Source organism: Melopsittacus undulatus, chromosome 1 (genome assembly GCF_012275295.1).
Source record: "Melopsittacus undulatus isolate bMelUnd1 chromosome 1, bMelUnd1.mat.Z, whole genome shotgun sequence".
NCBI classification, from domain to species: Eukaryota; Metazoa; Chordata; class Aves; order Psittaciformes; family Psittaculidae; genus Melopsittacus; species Melopsittacus undulatus.
The window spans coordinates 103,325,055-103,340,946 of record NC_047527.1 but is presented as its reverse complement, the minus strand read 5'-3'; the positions used below and the strand labels follow the sequence as shown (position 1 = coordinate 103,340,946).

Genomic DNA, 15,892 nt, shown 5'->3' with positions numbered 1-15,892 from the left:
GGCAGAAAGAGGCCATGGAGTAAATAAACTGGTGACAGGTATAATGAAAGGCATTCAGTTTATTTGCTTGTTCAGAGTTATTTTATTCAAGGAAGCCCTGTTTTGCCTACCACAGGCAAATCCTCAAGACCATCTTGAAGAAGTATCTCCCTGGAAAAAAGAAGATCATGTAGTAAGCCCAGGGCTTCTGGATGACAATCAAATGTGTTACTTAATTCTCTGTAAGCAATTCCTAGAAAGCACTGGTCCCCAGAAGACACATATATGAAAGCTCTCCTCTTTATTTGCTGGGAGGGAAACACCAGGGCCGTACCTCCAACAGTGAGGAGAACGCTATTTGAATCATTCTTGGTGCTGTTGCCAAAAAAAGTGTTCAGATATCACCAAGTATATACCATTAAGTCAGCCAGACAAAGGTCAGGGGGATTTGCAATGCTATAGGAATGGACAGAGATCACACTCTTTCCCTACATTGGGTATCTTCCCAGATGAGCTGATCTACTGGTAGGTTAGGACCAGTCCCTGCAGATTTTCCCTGTACCGTGAAGGTGGCATGATAGCTCCTAAAGGTTGCTGGGATCACCTTTTTCACCATGGCTCCACCAACCTAGCAAAACCCTTCATAGCACTGCCCTCCTGGCAGTGGTGGGGGAGCAGGCACTGGGATCAGTATTAACGTCAGTTGCACGATGCACTGGGGCAATGTCGTTATGAGCTGTTGCCCTCCAGGACACCTGTTTTGAGATACAACACATCCCTCAGTTATGTGGTGCGGGGCATTCAGGACTCACAAGCTGCCATCTTTACCGAGCTGCAAGGTCTGTGCTTACCTTGTCAGTCTACTCATGGCAAACCAGGGGAGACAACTCCAGCTTCCCTTGGCCCTGTTAACACACACAGAAGATGGATGAGGTCCTCAGGACTTACCTCTGTCAGTTCACATATATTAATACTTCAACTGCTTTGCCTTCACTGTGTTAATTACTTTGTATTTATTAATTCCATGTAACATGTATTTTTCCCCATGGTGAAGAGAAGCTGGATCTAGAGGAGCACTCACCTTTACTGCAGCTTGCATTGGCACCTTCACCTTTCACAAATGCAATGGCAAAAATGTCAAAAACGTTTCCAGGAGGCTGTTGCCACAAGTGGGGATTCACTCACTCTCCCACCAGGCGCCAAGGTGTGCTGCTGGAAAATGGACATAGCTCCAGCTATTCCTCTCGCTGTCATGTACCATGCATCAGGTTTTCAATTCCACTAGCTTTCATAAACACTAAATGCCCTGAAAAGAAGTTTTAGAGGAGAGAGCTGCAAGACAACCAACCTTTCCCTCAAAGGGAGGTATATGATAACTTCAGCTTTTGTTCTTGTGACCTGCCCTTGCAGAACTGAAAAGAGCTTTGAGCACACACCCAGGAGAGCAGGAAATCTCTCCTATGGATCACTTGTGAAATGGCCCAGTTTGAAAAACACACTGCAAAAAGAATGAAGCCTGACTGCAAAGGAGAGTGGGTTTTTTTCATCCATGAATAGGATTTCAAACTAGCAGCCAAAGTGAATCATTATACATCCTTGCCATATGCCACTTTCAATCAATAAGGCCTTATGCTCTGCTAACAATCATCCTAAACTATACCTATTAACAAGAATGCACATTTTCATAGTAATATTCCATGCACGTCAACGCATACAGACTGCAAACAGTCAAGAGTGATCACAGACGAAAGGAGATGATTTCTGAAACAACGGACTAAGTGTGTGGACGTACACCACACTGTAGAGGCTGCCGCTCTTACATGTGTAGGCTGTTTTTTACTTTTAATGCCATACACTCCACAGGCTGATGGTTTTTTATTCTCTTGCAAGCGTACACTTTCTTGATGACCCAGTGGCTTTCCTTCCTGGTGACCCAAGACTGCCTCAGAAGTGCACTGAGGATACAGTGCAGCAACAGCCACAGGGGGATGAGATACGGCTTCAACAGGACCCTTTCAGTTTGCAGAAGAGAAATGACAGAAATCAGCATGAACTAAACACTGGTATGATTAGTTGACACATAAACTAATCTCTCTGTGAAGACATGGAAACCTCCCATAAGAAACACAAGGTTTGAGGGATGCAATGCAAAAGGAAACAGACTTTATTCCCTACTCATCATGGGGCACCTCTATTTCCCACATACTATTTCTCTCGTCTACTTCCATTGCAAACTCCACCTGGTAGGTGTCACTTCCCCATAAACACTGCGCTTGCCACAAAAGTTATTGACTAAAATGCCACAGTCTGAGCTACTCAGAGTAGCCAAGTCTCACACTACGGGCACAAGGCACTCTAGGGTTGCCTGACTAAAGCAGAAATCAGCACTTGAGCTAGTCACCTGTGGTTCCCTTGCTAGTCAATGGAGAGCCAGTCAATACAGTCGATGGAGTCTATGGTGATTCATCTCTTCCTAAAGTAGATGGTTAAACCAGCAGATGAATTGCATAATAAACCCATTTATTTCTTCTTGCTTCCTGGAAAGCCCAGTGTGACAGCTCGCATTTAGGAGTCTACTCTGAGATAAGGTGAGTCTAATCCCCCCACTGCCCTCATGACCTTCCATTGCCCTGATGCATCCCAGGCATTTGCAGGTACAGCTCACTCTGTATCCTGCAGTGTAAAGAGAGTTTTGACTGGGATGAAGGCTGCCAGAGGAGAGTGGCAGTTCCATACTCAGGTGGCTAAAACATTCCATCCCTGACCAACAGCCCACAGCCCCAGGCCCTCCCATGTGTCCCCAGGCTCCAACCCCCTGCGGCTACACCCCTGAGTCATAGCCACATCATTCAAAATGCAGTATGTGAGCTGTGCATTGGGATTGCATCAGCCCTGGGTGTCTGGCTGTGCAGGGGCACAGGCTAGACTATACAAAGGTCTCATATCTATGGATCTTGGATTAGTAAAGCATTTAGGATATGGCATGTCTTGATACAATGGTCTTCAGATGCTACCACATAAAAACCCTATTTATCTTTCTCTCAAAGGGTGAATTTAATCTTTGCTTCTTTTTATGTTTTATAACTAAAGGCTGTTTCTGCCACCCTTGGTCTATGGGATACTTCTCATGAGTAATCTTTGTGTCTTTTGCAAACTTAAACATAAAAATGCTTTGCTAATCAACAAGCATTACTGCTTGGATGTTTCTGTGCTGCAAAATAACCCCAAATCAACCAAGCCTTCCTCAAACAACCCCTAACTACGCTTATTGCTTTGCAACCCTGTTCCCTGTGGGTGAAGGTGGGAAAGGAGAATGTGCTTACCTTTGAGCAGAAGGCTGCGTTAACTCTTGTGACAGTGATACCACCAAAATATAGCTGAGGTGCTGCAGTGTCTGTTCGCTGGCTTTCTGTGCAAGCACATATCCATAAGAGCATAATTTGGTGCACAGACTTCAGCGAATTTCTTCCTCTCTGGCACGATACACACTCGTTGGATCTTGAAGTCCTTATTCCTTAGACAATTCCTCCTGCATTTGATGAAGATTTGTAATCCTGGAAGGGTTGTGCAAAATTTATACTACCAATTTGTCATATTTGGAGATATTAATGATGTAAAAGTTACTGGATCCAGTACAAGTTAACTGGCCAAAGTGCTGTAGTCTATACTTAATGTGAAGTAAATATAAGTGATCAAAGGATAACTTCTGTCTTGAAAAGGCATTAATACTACCAGTATCAGCTGAAGTAATTAAACTGCATGCATTTGTTTCAACACTTACTGTAGCTGTTGACCCTATTTCATCCTCCCCCTTCTTTTTAGCATCCACAGGCATTTTGACATCAGTGGGATCTTTAAGAATGAGGGCAGTAAAGCTGGGCAGAAAAAAAAAGTTTTCTCATCACAAGAATGATCAAGAGCATGAAATAAACATGCTGTTATTCTAAATTGGGATGAAAGCTCAAAATCACAGCCCCAGAATCCAGCCCCAGCAATGACAAAACCACACACAATCTCATCCAGTTTCACATCTGGAAAAGATAGTCAAACACCTCCTAATATTTTTGGCCACCGTTTCTGGCTGATACAAGACGAACCTGCTCCCAAAGCAGCCCTGCATCCCTGGGGATCCCGTGAAGGTACTTGATGGGCTGGTGTGCTTCCTTAGGGTGTCTACTTGGGGATAAAGTCAAAAGACCTTAGCCATGGCTGGACAAATAAGGTGGTGGATATTTCATACCGAAAGGTTCCTTTTAAATTACTTTAAAGAGCTGTGGCTACTTGAAAGGCAGATTTGCATCTGCCCATGGCAATTCATTCCTATGGTGTCCCCAGGCCCCAGGCATAATGTATTGCATGCTTTGGGGCACAAGACTGTTTTATTACATGCATCCTCTGTGACTCTTTAGGAAGGATGCCAGCTATTGAGACAATTATTTTGTTACCCATGCTATATTCAGAAATGCAGTGCAATCTCATGTTCTTAGTCTGTTGCTTCAGACACAGCCAGTGGGACTGGCTCTGCATGGACATGTTGAGCTCAACTCAGAGCAAACTCTGTGCTGCAGCTAATTAGAAGGTACTTCTAGTAGGTGAGATACCAGTGAAGAGGTTTAGCCACAGCAAACCATGATCTCCAGACAGATTCAAGTCCACCCCCCCCCAGCAACTGCAGAAATGTGCTTTCTATTCTGCACAGACCACATTTATTAATACTTGTGCTCCTTCAGTTTTTTCATCCTTCATTTCCCTTTACATAGTTTTATTTTTCCCAGTCAATAAGAATGATTTTATTCTTCTTAATTAGATATTTTTTTAGGTTCCTTATAGTAATTAATGTACTTTTCTTCAGCAGTATAACCTATTACAGTAGTTACAATATTAAATCATCACTGCTGCTAGTTATAAGGGACCAAGAAACATAGGTTTTTCAATAGCCACTTTGTCTTCATCTTTTGAATTAGTTTGCAGCCTGCTTTACATTTTTGGGCAAGTAATAAGATTTGTTGATTTGAATGAAGAACGATATAAAAATAAATTGCATTGTACTTTTAATTACATAGACTTAATTTTTGTGGTGACACTCCAGGCTCTCATATAATGTTGTTTAATGTTTATGTCTCCTTATTGATTTGATAATTTAAACACAAAATGTCATTTAATTTGCATATTTCTACATTCATTGTTGGGGTGCTGTGCTCCTTAAGTAATCAGGGGAATTCTGTCTTTTCCCCCATATGTTTCATGCATGTGCAGGCATGTATGTCCCATATTGCCTTTTCCTTTTCTTAGGCACCAAATCCCAGGTACACAGATGCTTTTCTTCTCCACTGCTGTGATCCTCCCTATGCTCAACATTTTGAACCCAGGAGTTTGGTGTGATATGGGCTGCTGCCCTAGGGAGCCCTTTTTCTGGGCTTCCTTGAAGGTGGTTGAATATAGTGGTGGGTAGCTCAAGAGCTACCACTGGACATGCTAGCTTTGGTGTGCTACTTCTTCACTTGGGAAGTCAAACACACTCACTGCAGAGTTGTTTCAGCCCACCCACCCTTTGTGGAGGACATAGTAGAAGGAGATCTTGCAGAAGTCCACGGAAACCACAGGATGAGCCCGGTTAGATCTCCTTTGTTTTAAGGTGAGAATGATGTTCTTACTGCTCTCCAGATGCTACTCAGAAATAGCTATGAGAATACAACCAACTAACAACAAAACTTCAAACCTTTCTTCCCCCATCAAACCCAATGTTTCTGACCATCCTCTTCCACTCACCTGAGCTCTATCAGAGTGAAGCCATGGGCATGGCACCATCCTACCTGAGGCAGTCTGTGGAGTGGTTTTGAGGTGTTTGTCTTCAAGTTTTAGAGCTCCAGACATATTTCAGAGTTTCTAGAAGTTAAGCAAAATTGAACTTTTCTTTCAAAAATCCATCATCATCAAACTGTTTTCCCTCTTCATTAATGATTTACTTTCTGTGGAATAAATGCACCAACTGAGGACGGAATCATTATTAAAATCTCAGTTAACAACACAATATTACTTTGGTCCTTTCATTTCCTCCACTATTATAAAATTCAAGATTCATTTCATCTATTAATATTAGCAATCTATTTTTTTTTTAATTTTGAGCAGGCACAAATTAAAGGGGGAATGATATTATGGAAGCAGCACTAGAACTTATTCCCTTTTCTCTAAAATCTATTTTTTCCCTTCCATCAGTTCTTTCTTTGCATCTAATACTGACTTCTTTTGTATTGATATTCCCAGTGACTTCATTTGATACCTGGCATTATAGCCATGGAAGTCAACTGCAAGAGGCCTATTAGACTTCTTTGGAAGGTGATTAAAATTATGGGTCAATGAAGAGCAGAAGACTGGCACATGGGTTTGGGAGCAAGGGAGCTGGGTTCTGGTAGTAGCCCTGCCACAAAATTGCTCTGTGACCCTGCGCAAGTCATTTTATTTCTCTGTACTGCAGTTTCCACATGTTTAAAGTAGGAACGAGAGTGTTTGCTGCTCATTATTCAAGTCTCCTAGCAAATAAAACGTGATGTGTAAGAGCTAACTGAGCAAGAAGGCACAGATCCTTCTCTGAAGGAATCTATGTCCTACAGTACAGCAGCAGACAATGAGGACAGGGCCGAATAGAAACACACCCTGTTTTTTGAGAACTCACAAATTGCTCCTGTTCCCTTTATTACAGATCATTGTTGGTGGGTTCTAATGAAATTTCCTTTGTGCTTCTCTAACACTAAACATAACTGAGATTTCCCTGCATTATTTTACATGGAAAAGCTCATGTGCAGCACTTTTTGTCAAAGACTGGACTTTCAATGCTCTAGAGTAACCACCTTCTATGGTTACAGCAAATTTATTTCTTAGCTTGTTCTGGCACCCCTACAGTCCTAGGAGCTAAATATGCATGTGGCTGCTCTGGCAATGCACTAGATTGCAAACAGGCGATTGCTATTGTAGCGGGTCTTCTCAAATGTTGAAGCGCTGAATTGCAATGATTTCAGTGGCAACTGGAGGAAGTAGTTTGATAAAGCCTTCTAAGAGGCTCCCAGTACAATCAACTCAACCATCCCTGCAAGATCTTTGACTAACACCTTCCTGCATTGACAATTCCACAATAGCCTGTGGGAATAGCCCTGCGCTGAACTATCCATAGCACTGCAAAGCTTTTCCTGATCTTTTACCTACATCATAGCAGCCTTCCAGTATCTGAAGGGGGCCTATAGGGATGCTGGTGAGGGACTCTTCATTAGGGACTGTAGTGACAGCACAAGGGGTAATGGGATAAAACTTAAACAAGGGAGGTTTAGATTGGATATAAGGAAGAAATTCTTCACTGTTAGGGTGGTGAGGTACTGGAATGGGTTGCCCAGGGAGGTAGTGAATGCTCCATCCCTGACAGTGTTCAAGGCCAGGCTGCACAGAGCCTTGGGTGACATGGTTTAGTGTGAGGTGACCCTGCCCATGGCAGGGGGGTTGGAACTAGATGATCTTAAGGTCCTTTCCAACCCTAACTATTCTATGATTCTATGATCTTTTCTGCTGGAGCTAAAGGCCATTACTCACCCTACTTGCAGAAGGTACAAGGACACACTGTGCTATTCCTCTTTGCTTCAGCCTTGTATGTATTTGGCCACTTGCTTTGTCTCAGCTTGGTCCTCTCTACAGACCACACACTTCTCTCTTTCTCAGCCTTTCCTCAAAGGCAGGTTTTCTACAACTCCAATCATTCTTTTTGCACCTCTTTGGGCTTTTTCCCTGCTGACCCATATCTTTCCTGAAGTGTGGAAATTGTTATTGAGCCAAGACGCCACCATTGCCAAGTTTAATAGAAAGACTGTCCCGTGCCTTCTGCAGCATGCGCCTCTGAACAGGATTTTTGCAGGACTGGATTTCTGCTGTACTCCCAAGCATCACAGCCCGGGATCTTTTTTCCGCATGGCAGCAGCCTGGCCAGTTTCTTCTCATCTTGTATTTGAGAAATTGATTTTAACTCCCCTGCCAGGGAGTGAAACATTTTAATTACTTTTGTGTATAAAGCCTGCTGCTCCCATTCTGATCAGGACTTATCTCTTAAGTAAAGCAAAGCCTATCAGAGATCCTGCAGAAGACTGAGCTGAAACCCAGGCCACAAGAATACCCCCAACCAGTACTTCTGCCACAAGGGTCCTGCACCCTTTCCATTCTTGTCTTATGCTACCCGTTTTAAGAAAAATCTTCTCCCTCTATTATTACTGAATTATTTTCAAATCTGGTGTAGCCACTCGCAATCATTTAAACTATTGTAGGTGAACAATTAAGGGTCTGTGTACCACCCCACAGCATCCACAGGCCAAAAAAATGGGATTAAAAATGAGACTGGTTGCTTGATGGATTATTGATGATTTTCCTGCTGCCTGTTCCTGCTTCTCAACCCAAATGAGTGGCATTTGGTGGCAAAAATAAAGGACAAGATCAGCGGCTTTTGAGAGCAAGAGAGTGTTGAATGGATAAGGGGCCAGGAAATGCAGCGCAGTCTCCCTGCCAAAGGACCTAATCCCAATTTAGGGGTCACCAAGATACCTATAAATAGATAAAAACTTGAGGCTGACTACAAAAATATCTCTGTCTCGTTCTGCCCATGCCAGGAACCCACAATACCCTGGCATCACAGCCTGCAGGGCTGGCTGCTCTCACTTGTGAACACATTTATCACTGATAATATGCCAAAATGTCCAACAGTTGAATGCTGGGGAGCACTGGGAAAGAAAGCACAAGCGTGACTGAGCGCAGCAAGATTTTACCTGCATCTGTATTGGCAATATGTCACTCCTGCCTCTCTACAGAATTGATGAACAGTTGCTGGATTCTTAACAGAATAGTTTCTATATTTTGTACTTTTTATGACATGTGGTATATTGTATGCTATGAAGCTAAGGAAACGGCCTTAGATAGGGTATTAGGGCAGCTGGGCAATAAGTAGTTGATAGGAAGGTAAAAAGGTAATACCAAAGCAGAAGTCCACGAAAGCCAGAAATTACTTGGATGAGTCTGTCAGGGAGCCCCTCATGACCCCAAAGACCTGCAGTGTAACTGGAGGGCTGAACCTAGAGACATCCCTCAGAACTAAGGAGCGCATGCCAGAGATGGTAGCATGGGAAATCTAGGACTTCAGCAAGTGAATTTAGCCCCTGAGATATGGCTAAGCAACCTGAGGGATGGAGCAAGGGTCATGCTGTGCAGCCAGAAATATGAGGAAGGGACAAATGAATTGGCCTGTTTTGGGTTTGGCAGGCTGAAAAGAGACCATCTCCTAAGGTGAAAAGGCTGGAGCAGAGAGAAAAGGGGCAATCCCTCCCCAACATGCTCAGCGAGGACCAAACTGCAGCAGGTCAGGCTGAGGTTACACAGGAGGGAAGATACTGTGCAGGCAAAGCTCATGATGCAGTAAGAGCCTGGAGCACCATGCAGTACCCAGCACTGCAGGAAGAGCTAGGTCGAATAGGTGCTGCCTAAGTGAGGAGGATAGGCTGGATGGCACCTGAATATCCCCACTTGCGCACTGCCAGCTGCCACAGTGTGGGAAGAGTTTAATCCAGGCTGTTTACACCAGCATTTCCCTTGATGAGCAGCAAGGACAGAAACTTCATGATATAAAAAACAAACTCCGGTCCCAGTAAAGATGAAAGGAAAACTACCTTGCTAGTGATGTCCAGTTCATTACCCAATACCATGTAACACAATAATGTTGCACTTTAAAGCTTAGTGCATCTGCCTTGCTCTATTTATACTGTAGTCTTGAGTGTTTACCACCTCCTGTTACTGGCAGTAGAGTATTTGCCACAAAAGCTTGATTATTTGCCTTCTCTGAGAGGGTACTTTTTGTGATTAAAGCCTTCCTGAGAGCAGTGCAGGAAGCACTTGGCCTCACTGGGCATTCTTACACCCTAACCACTGAAATCTGGGACAAAGGCCAATAATCTGGGTTAAACTCTAAAAATACACCAAACACTCCGGGATGTATTTTGTTAGCTCTTCCGTACATGTCTTCTGTGTGTTGGGAGGCACAAGGCCACAGGTAAGAGTAGTGGAAGTAAAGCCTGCAGTGTGTTCTGGCTGGCTGCAGGAGGGACATAGATGCTTTTCTTAGGCAAAGCCATTTCAAAGAGGGGCACAGCACCTCCATATGAACCTTCCAATTGTTAAAGCTTAATTTGCCACCAGATTGCAAGAATCCGAAGTCTAGGCTTTTAAATAGAATACTGGAATTCAAAAGATGTTCTTCTGCCCATGGAACACCTGGGGAGGGAGATATGTGAGGGGCTGGAGAGACAACAAGCCTCTGCTCTAGGCTGCTGTAGCCACCATATGCACTTTAAAACACCTACATTGCATTTTCAGGTAAACATCAACAGCTGAAGACAACGTGGGTAAATACCTACTGGACTGTTTTACAGATGACGGTAACTTATAAATGGATGGGGCTAAGGAACAGTCCAAGGGCAGTAACTGAACATGCTGTTCTCAATCTGCAGATTCAAGGGTTCTGTTGTATTTGCAGGCTCTTTTTTAGGTGTGGCAAACCCCCATGGAACATGCTGACAGCCACCCAAAAGAATGCAGCACTTAACGCTGCCCTAGCCTGGTCCAAACACACTCCAGCACAGAGGTTTAACACCTTGCCCTTCCCCTGCCACCCCCAGCTGGTATCAGCAATGTCGGCTGTTGTGCACAGAAAAGTGGAACAACCAGGGTGACTCAATAGCTTCTGAGCCCCAAGGTTGCAGCACTGTGCACTAGCTGGCCTTACACCAAGGATGGGAAGAGTTTTTCTTGCCCTTCTGCTTGTCCATCTCATGTAAAGGCTCTGTAGGTGACTTCTATGCAAGCAAAATGATCAGATGATGGGACGCGTATTTATTTACCTTCAGCTTTTGAAGGAAGCAGGACAGAGTGCTTTATGGGCACAGAGCAAAACAATAGGTTGCCATTACTGGAGGCTGTCACAGTCACTAGCATTGGCACCAAGAAGTGATTCTGGTGTTTCTACCCCCCCAATTCTGGAGGACATTTTCCTGACAGGCACCCAGGCAGTCTTAACATTTCAAGCAGAAGGGATTTTGCCGCTGTGGCTCTTCGTAATCTGTTTGAATGGTTGGTAAAAACATCTTCCACTGAATTTAAGATGCATTGACTTCAACTCCCTGCAACACACACTCTTAGAAGTTAGAGAAGTATTTATTTCTTTTAATCAGCTAAGCATCACCAATGCTGTATTTGCATTTTACAGAGCAACTGAGGCAGAGATCTTGAAAGCAGGACATTAGAATCAATGTCTAAAGTTTGGTACCGTAGTTCAATTACATAAATATCATGCTTTTTGTGACTCTTGGCTACTGGCTTTTGCAACAGCCAAAGCTTTTGTACCTGAGGTTCAGAGAAGGCTCTTTGTGAGCTGTGAGAGCAGCACAGCCTTACGTTTCAGGGGAATTTGAATACTGGCTTCTCATAGTGCTGAAGACAAGACAAAGCCAGAGGTCACAGTAACCTTAGGTACAGTGAATCTCAATGAAGCAAATACCTGAAATGAACCTCGAACATCAGGCAGACCTTTGACGCTATGTCCTGGGTTAAAAAAAGATAGAAAATGCAGTCCTTTACCAATTAAGCATACACCGTCATTGCAGAATTAGTCATATGATGTCCGTAATCCTCCTTGTCTGAGCAGAGAAGTCTCCAGCTCAAGTGTGGGCATGCTTTGGTACCCGTTGAGCTGGCGGGACTTGAGGGTATGCATTAGAGCTTGGATCCTCCTTTTCAGGGGCAGTAACATGATAATAGTACAGCTATCATCCAGTGCCAATCACTCTCCAGAGCCTTCTCACAATTAAGTTCCCTGCCCAATAGGCCAGACTTGTTCTCCTGGATTTAAGGGGAAATGATGATATGGCCACTCTGCTGGTTACAGTGGTAAAAATAATGAGCTATGTCCCAGAAGTCCTAACAAAATCCATGGATGAGTAAAGCAGCGCTAAAGATTGAACCTGAAGAAAGCTTTGGTATGCGGCTCTGACACTGTCTGACATGTACCAGGTGCTGGTATTTACACTTTGATCAAAATACAACTAAGAACCAAAGGAAGAATTCACATTCTGGAGGATGGCAGAACTGCCAGTTTATGGGCATCTTGGTAGCAGATCCCTTTGCTTGGTATATTCCCCTTTAATCTGTCAACATCAGATGCCTTGCTCTTTAGTCTAGAGCTAAGAAAAGCAATCAAAAATATAGTTTAGGGCCCATTCTGTCTGTCGTATCACTTGCTATTTTTACTGGTTGCACTGAAGCCAGACCGCAAAGGGCAAATTTGTCAACGTGGGTGGGCTTTTTTAGTGCAAAAACCAAGGGCTCATACAGACAGCAGCAAAGACCATCTGCATCCATGTCTGTAAGTTCAGGCTCTAATTTAAAGCTGCTTCAAATATAGAAATTCCAGCAAAGTTAATTGTAGCTGCATTATGGAGAGGTGACAGCAGCGAGTCCTTAGAAAGCTGGGGAAGGTTTAAATCTGCCTCAGGTCTGTTCCTGCTACGAGTCAGGCAAAGCCACCAGAAGCAGAGTCAAGCTAATGCTGGGTATAAATCCTAGTGGGAAATCCTGCAGGTGAGGTGCTGACCACACAGCAATGGAAAATAAGGATAAAGTTCTCTAGCAAAACCACCTTTCCTCCACATGTTGAGAACTGCAACATGGCTCTGCCATATTAATTGGTCTGTGCTTTTAAAAGCTTCCTAATTCTGCTCAGAACCGGGAACTTAGCTTACTGTTATATTAGGAAACTCCTTCATAGTGTAAGTTGCTTATTACTGAGAAGCATTTAATTACAATAAAATGTGTAGTTAAAGTGACAATTTATTTACTTAAGGTTATGAATATAAATTGTTTTCTCTTATCCATGCATTTTGAAATGGGAATGTAGAAGCTGGGATCCAGGAGGTTTTTTAGGCTGGGTGATTTCCTACAAGCAGCTTTAGGAACTGATATGGAAACTGCAGCCTATGAACCAGTTTGCCATCTAGGAGCCACAAGCACATGTCTCACCTGTTGCAGTTATTCAGTTTTGGTTAAGATGACTGGAAACGGGTCCCTTTGGTTGCACCAAAGCTCTGTAACCTGCAACAAACCAATGCCAAGCTGAAAAATAAATTCCTGTTACTGAATACTTGAAGAGATAAAGGAAGCGTTGGGTCCCCTTCCCTGAGTATTTTCCATGATTTATAACACCTCTGCCAGTATAAATTTCCATTCGCTGAAGAAGTTACATTTCACGAGAGCCACAATAGGATTTTAAGATAAATGACATGCGAGCATTGCAGTTTTGTACAGGCTTAAGTGATCCAAGTATCTTTACCATGTGCCGGGTATCAAAATACATGAATTTGACTTGTTACAACAGTCACACGAGAAAGATGGAGTGTCATATGAGGCTGCAAAGCTCAAAGCCATCTTAGCTAAAATTTATTTTAGCATGTGAGGGTTTTTAACTGGTAAGTATAATTATTTAAAAATGGTCCCAGCTGTGCAGCTCTAATGGTAACTGGGAACAGAAAAAAGCTCTTGAAAACACGGCTTGTGAGGGCACTTCTTGCAAGCACCGCCTGCTCTTAACACTTGTTACCTTCATTCATCGCTATTCCGAAATTCTTGGAGGCTGACGAAGTTTTGAAGTGCCATCTTGCTAAGGCTGTAACATTATCTCCGGTGACAATACTCACTCCTGGGCTTTTTATGTTGCAAGGAGAGAAAACATTTTAGCTTTTCAGCAGGGTAAACATCTCCCTGTGAAACAATGTACACAATACGGGCTGCAATTTAATAAATGAGAAATCAGGGTATCATTTATCCCTGGGCAGAAACTGCCCTGGGTCCAGCTCTCTGTCAGTCTGCTCTTCACAGCATCGCCGTGAAGCAGCACACTGTCCGAGAGCAAAGGGCCACGTCATATTGGGTGGCTTCAGGACAACAACCCAAGCACTCTGGACCGGTTTCCTCAAAAGCAATGACAGCCGCGTGATAAACGTGCTCCCAAGTCTCTGCCTATAAAGCACAAATTCAGGTACTGTGGAACAGGGCTTTTCATAGCACAGAGATTAAAAATAGGAGCAGCGCTGGCCAGGGAACATTTAAGTTTGGGCAGGGACACAGCGCAACCGATCACTGCGTTAGCCAAGCTGCCTGCTCCCGAGGGCTAATATTTTCTTGGTATGAACTAGATGTCTCATTTTAGCTAACTGTGGGGATGCCGGCACAGTGAAACACTGGGTCTTTTTATTGCCCCACACATTTCTCCATACTTCAGCCATGTGGTAGTTCAAGTAACTTATTCGTTGAATGAAACACACAGAAATGACCCATTATTTGCTTTTGAATGAAATAAGCAACCGTATAGGAAATACTGACCCATTACTTGTCTCTTCTCTTGAGGATCCCAATGCATTCCAAGCAGCTGCAGCCCATGGCAAAGACATTCCTTCTCATTTAACCATCTTCTATTCCCTTCTGCTTTCTGTGTGCTTTTGTCAGTGATTTGTCCCACGAGTGTTTGGTGACAAAAATCAGTCCTTGCTGTCTCCAGATTAAAAAAACACACAACCCTACTTGTGGGTGCTTGTTTATGCATAAGTAGGGGTCATCCTGAACAATCTGACTGACAGACATGTCTCCTTCTTATTTCCATCCTCGGTTTGACTAACTGGGTAACGTTACCCACCTTGGGTAACGTGCCAGAGACCTGCCCAGCACTAGCTCTTTGTGAGCTTGTTTTTGCTGCTTTTTACTCCACAAATTATTTTCTTGAACATTTATTGCAGCTTTACCAATTGCACTGCCCAGTGGTGCATGCTTTAGCTGTAACTTTTCCCCCCAAGAGTATCGTGTTTGAAGTCACAACCGTTATGCTCCTGCCAATGTATTCCTCTTTACTTACACTGAACATATGAATGAGGTATGATACCATGAATGATACTATTAATCAGTTTATTGCAACTGCACCTAGGAATCTCATTCACAGTTAAGACGTTGTTACGCAAGTGCTGTATGTATATAAAGACTCCAGCTTCCAAGACGCTACAAGCCCTTACAAAAGATTCCTGAAGTTTCCTGCAAACTTCTTACTGCAAAAGTAAATCTACTTATTTCTTCTTGAAACAAAACACTTCTCAAACTTTGAAAATGAATTATTCTGTTTTCTCTCCATCCACAGGAAAAAGTAAACGCTTTTAGAAACATTTTCAACCTTACACCCCATAGCACAAACTGGAGGGAGGTGACCTGAGATTCATCACTGTGTGCGGGAGCTGCACATCTGTGCTGCAGCCCTTTCTCCAGTGGACCTTGCAGACTCCAAGCCTTGGGAATGACCCAACTGCAGCGTCTTTTGTTCCTCTTCCTTCCCCTTGTGGTGCTCCCTAATATCATATTATTTAGTTATTATTAAAACAGGTTGTGGAGAGAGTTCAATTCCTGTAATCCCTGCAATAAAGAAAACCTTATTAACCCTGAAGCTGCCTGGGAATTGATTCTGCCTAGGTGGCCCTTCTGCCCTGGCACTCTTGGACACTGTCCCTGAGCCATCGCTACTGCAAGATCTGGGGGTCAAAGGGCTTTTTTCGTGCGGGGGTTTCAGAGTAGAGAAAACACATTTTCACCAACCTGGAAGAGAAGGATTATTTATCCATAAGGACAGGGTATATTCCCACCCCCGGGGGGGGTTTCCCGTCCTCCTCTCAGCTCCGGAAAGGTGGTGGGCACTGGAGGAGGAAGCTTCACCCCTCAACCCCATGCTCCCCATTTCTCCCCTCCCTGCACCCTGCCGCCCCCCCTCCAAGCCCCCCCGGATCTCCCCGCTGGGGGCGGTGCTCTGCGG

The 15,892-nt window shown here is 43.8% G+C and overlaps 1 long non-coding RNA gene across 11 annotated transcripts; it reads right to left on the bottom strand.

Annotated features, from left to right (window-relative positions):
* Nucleotides 1-60: 60 nt before the first annotated feature.
* LOC115946673 (uncharacterized) lies at nucleotides 61-15,718 on the bottom strand. 11 transcript variants are annotated; one of them, XR_004549635.1, is made up of 6 exons: nucleotides 13,069-15,718; nucleotides 3,761-3,854; nucleotides 3,303-3,533; nucleotides 1,061-1,285; nucleotides 831-884; nucleotides 159-734 (listed from the first exon to the last, which is right to left on the bottom strand). It is a non-coding gene; the product is annotated as an uncharacterized lncRNA (long non-coding RNA). The 11 variants fall into 11 exon arrangements; XR_004080722.2 differs by adding an exon at nucleotides 61-150 and having other exon boundaries at nucleotides 584-1,285; XR_004080724.2 differs by lacking the exon at nucleotides 159-734 and adding an exon at nucleotides 61-150 and having other exon boundaries at nucleotides 831-1,285.
* Nucleotides 15,719-15,892: the final 174 nt, after the last annotated feature.